Source organism: Myotis davidii, unplaced genomic scaffold (assembly GCF_000327345.1).
Source record: "Myotis davidii unplaced genomic scaffold, ASM32734v1 scaffold376, whole genome shotgun sequence".
NCBI lineage: Eukaryota > Metazoa > Chordata > Mammalia > Chiroptera > Vespertilionidae > Myotis > Myotis davidii.
Window position 1 is genome coordinate 2,260,777 of NW_006288121.1, and position 7,421 is coordinate 2,268,197.

The 7,421-nt window shown below is 40.0% G+C and overlaps 1 pseudogene; it reads right to left on the reverse strand.

Moving 5' to 3' along the window:
• Positions 1–4,771: 4,771 nt before the first annotated feature.
• Positions 4,772–7,421, reverse strand: part of LOC102774851 — a 5,620-nt pseudogene continuing 2,970 nt past the window's right edge.

The following is a 7,421-nucleotide window of genomic DNA, read 5'->3' on the forward strand; positions in this document are numbered from 1 at the left end:
TATTTTAATATATATTTTAAAAGAAAGAAAAACCACGGGTGAGTTCATACTTTATTATTAAACAACAACTCCAAAAATGACTAATACATTCTAAAAGAGCACTTTAAAAGCTAATGAACTAATAATTTAATGCAAATACACCCATAAGAATAGATTTTAATTTATCAATTATGCTCCATTACATATACCTATACCTCCCCCAGCCAGCCAATCTCTCACGGTCCCACCCCCTGGCCAGCAGGTCCTGATTGCCTGATTGGGGCCAGGCCCCGGGCTGGGATGGGAAACTGAGGGTGGGTGGCAGTGGACGCACCCCTTTCCCAGGGGGAGCCGAGGGCTGGCTCCCTCCCTGGGGCCAGTGGCCAACCTCCTGTACCCCATTCTTTTCCCTTGCCAGCAGGCCCCGATCAGCCCACTGTCCACCTGCCACGGTGGCGGAGCTGCAGCCAGGGAAGGAGGAGGGGAAAAGTGGGGAACTGTGTGGTGGTGGGGCGCTGATGATGATGGCGTCGGCATCTGGCGTCCGTTCCTTCCATGCCTGGCCTGGCAACCATCGCCTCCTCTCCCAAGTGACGAAGTATGTTTTTCCCACACCAAAATTATATCAGACACACATGATTAAGGAAAAAAGGACAATGGTGTAAGAGAATAATAGAATGACTATTTGGGAATAAGCCAGAAAATATCTCCTACCTTAGTCATATTAATCTTGGAATAATCATAATTATTTTTAGAATTAGTTGTCTAAAATGATGAAATCAGAAGATTTATAGAATACTACAGTCTCATAAGGACCATTTTATTGAAAACATCAACTTTATACGATAATAAATATCTCACTACTAAAACACCAGAAAAAAACCCCTCTAGATTCATTTTTTATGAAAGATGTGAAGAATTCTTTGGTATGACTGTTAAAACATTTTTATTAAAATATGCTTTAAAACTCTCATGTGAAAAATCAGTAAACCACATTAACAAATGATTAGAAATAATTGTTTAGCTTTTTAGCAAATGTTATCTTCAGTCTCAACAATTTATCTGAGTAAACTCTGAGATACCGAGTCATAGAAATAATAGTATAAAATAATGTGCAAACATCAATAAACTAAAAGAGAATTTAATATGTGTCAGAATATTAAAAAATAAGTCAAATGTTTAAAGTTACTACACATCCTAAACACTGATCTAAATTTACATGGAGCTTATTACACACTACGCTCTCCCTCTTTTTCCTACTCGCTAATGAAAATTTAACAAGTCTATTTGTGATGAATAAAATATCATTGACCTGGAAAGGTCCAGAGAAGACAGGTAAAATGAGGAGAGTTGTGGAGGGCATGTCGATGAAGACACTTGAAAAAAAAATAGAACCATAGTTGGAAAGGTAAAGACTGAGTAAGGCTCCTTTTATTTTGTTGAAAAATGTAAAAGGTGAAGATAAAGGAGAGAAACCGTTCATCAAATCCTGGGATACTAGAGCAAGGAGAAAATTTTTCAAGTTTTAGTCAAAAGTTGAAAATTAATATTAAGGATATCACTTTTTATAGGGCAATGTGAACTACTGTTCTAGAGTCTAAACTTGAAGAGGAAAATAAGCAATCTAAAAAAACTAAAAAAATAACTGGTTCATAATATAAAAGGGCAATTAGTAGATGGTTAAATTTTCCTTACTTTATAGTGGATGCCCATGTAGTCAAACAGGTATCTTCCAGAAACGCATTTCCTGGCACCCATATTTTAGAGGGTCAGGCTGAATATGGACAACAAGCCGGATTCCCTCCTCTGATTCTATGCTCTTACCTTTAAGGCAAGCTCCAGAGGTGAGACTTCAGTACATTTTAATGAGAAATTAAGCAGAATGTAGACTGTTAAAGGTCAAGGACTGCTTTCTCCCAAGCACCATGACAGAAAGCTATTAAACTATTTTCTCCTTGATCATGAACTCTAAGAGAAGAAATAAAGAAACCTAGGCATTTTAGAGAAACCATGAGGAGAAACTGATACTATTGTAATTCACCTAGTTATCAATAACAGGAAGGGAACAGAGGAAAGATAGACACATGCCCAATAAAGTTGGGGTGATGTCGAGAGGGTTCTTGCCTGTCAGTCACACCTGGGATCAGAGTATTGCACAGAATGGGTGTGGACACTGCAAGTGCATGGAAATTTGAGATATTTAATCCCCTAAACAAAGTAATTTGCTCTTGATTGACTCCTAGCTTATGGGGCTCTCACTCTCCTGCTCCCTGACTGCACCCCCACCCCTCAAACACACACACTTCTTCCAGGACTGGATCAAAGGAAATAGGACTTTAGAAACACAGAGATCTAATCCCATGCAAATAAAAATCACTCGTCCTCCCATGTGAGTCTCAGAAAATCCTTTTTCTGGAGCTATTGTAACGACTTCAGCCCCGGCACTCAGTGAGGAGCGGGAAATCTCAGCTTCCCCGATAACAAAGCCATCCAGATTCTGAAGATATGTACGTATAATTATCACATTCTTAAAGTTGCTAGAAAAGGAAGTCAATTTTTCAAGAGTTTCTTTTTGTTTGGGAAATACATTAAATAAATCTTATAATTTATATTTATTATTAAAGTATCATTATCATGGTAGTTATATCATTCTTTCATAATTTTATTTGCATGTGAAATGAATCAGATGGTAGATATGACAATATCTAAGTCTTTCTTTTTTCAAAAATTTCAACTGGATCCAAGTTGAAGAAATGTGGTCTCAGTAAAAATAGGCTAATTTGTAGTGATTGTTGTCTTTGGCAAAAACATATCAGTTCATACGTAGTTTGGATCAGGAGTTGCCTGATTTCATGAAATTTATAATAACTGCATCTAAAACAGGAGAAATAAGCCAGGATTGTATCAGGACCAAAAACAAATGAGTTCCGTAAAATGAAGATAATTCCTTACTTTATTAGGAAGTCACCTTTAATCCTAAAATGTTCCGGCTGGAGTTACAAGAATAAACAGCCGACTCCAATAATTTAGCGATAAAATAATGGCTGGCTCAATTCAGAAACTACTGCCCTTTATCTGCCCAGGAACAGATGCACTAGGCTCTGCCAATTATGTAACTAGGATCAGGACTCATTCTTTGCTCCGGTGAAAACAAGAATTTTAAAGTAAAATAAATGTCTCTTCTCTAGGTGCCACTTTCAACTCCTGGAAATAATGCCTCAGTGAAAAATGCTAAATAGGCTTTAGTTGAAGTGCTTTATCAGAAAGCACCACCATAGCTTAACACCTGGATCACACATCAGCAGTGTCTGCTCACAGGCCAAATGCCCAAAGGTTAGGAGCCCTGTGACACAGGAAAGCAGCCCCATTTCCCTCGTACCTGCCACATACAGTCACTGACATGTAAACGCCATGCCCTCTGGAGAGTTCTGTAAGGAAGCTGTGGGCCTAGTTTAGGCCGCATCAGGAGCTGACCAAACTCTTGATGAAATGCATTATTTTAAAATCAACCCCCCCTCCCTGGGTTTTTTAAGTGGACAGATGTCTGGTGTTGAGCACCTCTGCCTGACATCAGAAATTGGGCAGACCAACATATGTCTTAAATTGCACTTACTTCTGAGAATGCTTCTTACAGAAATCAAACCTTCTTATGTTCTTCTACAAATGGGTTCGAATAATCTGGTTTGAATTCATTAAAAAATTGTGTCTTTCATTATTCTTTAAACTGCCTATTTTTAATGCTAAACAAAATCCACGATTTGATTTGCCTAAATTTTCATCATTTTTTGTTGTTGTTAATCCTCACCCAAGGATATTTTTTCCATTGATTTTTAGAGAGAGTGTAAGGGAGGGAGAGAAGGAGGGGGGGGTGTTGGGAGAGAGAGAGAGAGAGAGAGAGAGAGAGAGAGAGAGAGAGGGAGAGAGAGAGAGAGAGAGAGAAACATTGATGTGAGAGGGACACATCGATTGGTTGTCTCCCAAATGTGCCCTGACTGGGACTGGGGATTGAAAACTGCAATCCAGGTACATGCCCTTGACTAGGAATCAAACCCTAACCCTTCAATGCATGGGCCTATGTTCTAACAACTTAGCAACACTGTCCAGGGCCTGAATTTTCATCATTTGAGTCAGGAAGTTGATTAAGCCAGTGCTTCTGAAAATGTATGTGCATACAAACAACCTGAAGATGGTGGGAAAAGTCAGTTATCATTCAGTAGCTCTGGTGTGAGCTTCAAGATTCTATATTTCTGACAAACTTCCAGGATATGCTGACGCTGGTAGTCTGAGGGCTACACTTTGCATAGCAGTTAAGCAACTATTATTAAACCCATCAATCATAAGGCTTGGGTCTGCTCTAAGATATTAAGAGAGAGCCATTGAAAATTCTACATTTTTATGCTCTGAAAATGTTCGTATTTTTACTATAAAACTGCTTCTAACGCTGCCTGGGTCATTCAGCGTGCTCTTCCCATCTTGAACTCACAAAATCAGACCACACTTTTTCAGGACCACAAATAAACCAAATAAGATCAACCAAATATAGAGAAATATCTTTGAGTAAACAAAAACCTCTTTTTTGTTTGTTTGTTTCAATAGGTTTTATATGTAAAGAGCAAAAGTTGTTTTCTGCTTTTTAGAACTTCTTATCAAAAGGAAGGACAGTGCTTGCATTTTTAAAAGGTTAAGAGATTTGCCTTGGGTTTCTACAGCTGAAGCATTTCATCACTATTTCTGTGGAGTGTTGAGCCGCTTGGACCCTGAAATGAAATAGTCACTGTTGCAAAGATTTATCTCAAGCACTGCAGCTTTCTGCAGGGAAGTTTCTAGGTAGAACAGGTTGTGAAATGCGGCTGGCTAGTGAAGGACATTGCCAGTCTACAGAGGGTTCAGACAAACCTGCAAGAAAAATAGTGACACAAAATACATAGGAGAAGGTATTAACAGAGTAAATTGAAAATATAAATAATTTAATAAATTATGATGCTATCCTAAAGTTAATTATACATTTCTCAAAAATTACATATCAATTTAAATTATAATCAAATAACAGATTTTAAGTAGAAAACACACTGGAAATAGGAATTGGTAAGAAAGGATTGGAGAAGTAAAAGTGAGCATCGCCAGGCATAACATGCGAAGATTCAAGTGGAGTAAATGTGGAAACCTCATCTCTGTTCTCAGTCAAATCGCAAAATTTCATGGATATGATTTCTATTATGTTAAAATTCCAAAGTTCATACTGAGTGAAGACACTGTAGAAAGATAGAAACTAATAGATAAGTAAAGCTAAAATAGTTGAAACAGTTAAATACATATTATACTGATTTCAAGGAATCTATTCAAAATTGGAAACATATTATTTACAGATATTAAACTAGCCAACTTTATTTAGGATAAATTTCTTCTATAGGTAAAAACGCATTAATTTGTACATTAATTTATAATTTTATTTTTACAGTATAGTCATTTTTATTTTGTTGAATTGGTTTAATAATTTGGAAGGCAAGTAACATTACCTATTTGTTCTGCTTGTTTTGAAGAATTTTAATAAATGGATTCAATGAGGAATAATGATAGAAATTTTAAAATATTGGAAAAATAGACTGACATTCTCTACAATACTTAATAACTACCATTTTAAAGTTAAAATAAATAATCTCTGTGGACAGAGAAATTGCTATCTGAACATAATGATACTAATAATAGCAAAGTAGGTAGAAGAATGAGAAGATAAAAATTATTATTTGGACAATAGAGAGAAAGAATTAAAGATGGTAATAGACACAACAGAAATAATTTCAAAGAAAGTACTAACTGGCTACAACTCGCACACAATATCTTATGGCTCACATCCATGGGAAATTCTTATTTCTAATTAGATTGGGCAGTAAATGTACAAAGAAAATATCCTTAACACAATGAATCTTTAAAAGAGTCTCATCCACTGTAAAAATCGAAATGACAATGATCCTGTAAAAGCCTAATATGCAAATTGTCCCCTGGGGCGGTCATTCACCAGGAGTTCCACCAGGAGACCTGGAATTTGACCACTTGCTATGACATGTACTAACCACCAGGGGATGTGTGGACCATGGCGAGCGTTGGTGACACGGCTCTGGCAGCAGGCGGCAGTGGTGGCCCTGGTGGGCCTGATAAGCCACGGCAGGATGGTGGAGCTGGTGAGCAGGCGGCCCAATCACCCTGCCAATTGCTCCACAGATGGCAACCAGTGGCAGCAGCCCTCCTGCTGCCCAGCTCCCATGATCTGAGGAAGCCGGACGGGGGGCCTGGCCCTGACTGATCACTCCGGAAGTGGGATGGTGGAGCAGGTGAGGAGGCAGTGCCAGGCCAAGGCAAGGTGCCAGGTGGGGCTGCAGGGCTGCGAGGCTGGAGTGCAAGCTGGGGCTGCAAGGCTGGAGGCTGAAAGGCTGGGAGTGCAAGCTGGGGCCCAATCTCTGCAGGCAACCCCAAGGGACTCCACCCATGCATGAATTCATGCACCAGGCCTCTAGTCTTCCATATCATGAAAGGCCTGTGTCTGTGATGCCATAACGGTGTGATGACCAAACAACCAGTCACCAGGAGGTGCCTGGAGCACCTCTTGTTGGCTGGGACTCCTGGCTTGAGCAGTGAGGCGGGGCTCACCTGGGGCTGGTTGGGGGGCTGTGCAGTAAAGAGGAAACAGCAAGGCGGGTAGTGGGCAGGTGGGATTGCGTGTGAAGAGGGCACGGGGGAAGGGAGCCAGGCAAGTGGTGAGCATGGCTTGGGTCCCCAGGTGGCAAGCAAAGGTGCTCCTGTTGTGGGGGGAGGAGAGGGGGCACATGCAGCCGGCAGCAGTGGGAGACAGCGTGAGGGGAAAGGGGTGCGAGCTGAGAGCATTGCAGGGCGCTGGCAGAGTCCACGGAGCATGTGAGGCATTGCAGGGCGGCGGACATGGCCCTGATGGCAGGCTAGGCCTAGGGGACCCTACATGCGCATGATTTAATCGTGCACTGGGCCTCTAGTATTAGATAATAGGATACCGACATATTGTGCTTTATTCTTTAAGATATATTTTTCCAAGTGTTCACAGAACTTATTTTTGGTTGTTTTGTCCTTGGCCTATGGTTTAACTCAGCAGAGGATTTCCTTTGTTGTGCCAAGATTCCATTTAGTGAAAATTTAGGATTATTCTTATTGCTGTGGCTCTTGGGAGGAAGCAGGTTTGATTAGCTAATAATGATGTTACCAAAGTTAAAAACAGTTTTCAAAGCTCTACTATGAAATTCAGTGGAACACTGGAAATACTAGTATATGCAGAGGTCTCTGATTTAATTAATCAAGTTAGAAGTTTTAAATCTTTTCAACCAGTTGGTATTAACAGCTATTGATGCTCTCTTCTCCATGGCCACTGACCTTGGTAGGCATGGATAACCTGATTTAGGTTTGTTGGGTTAACTGGG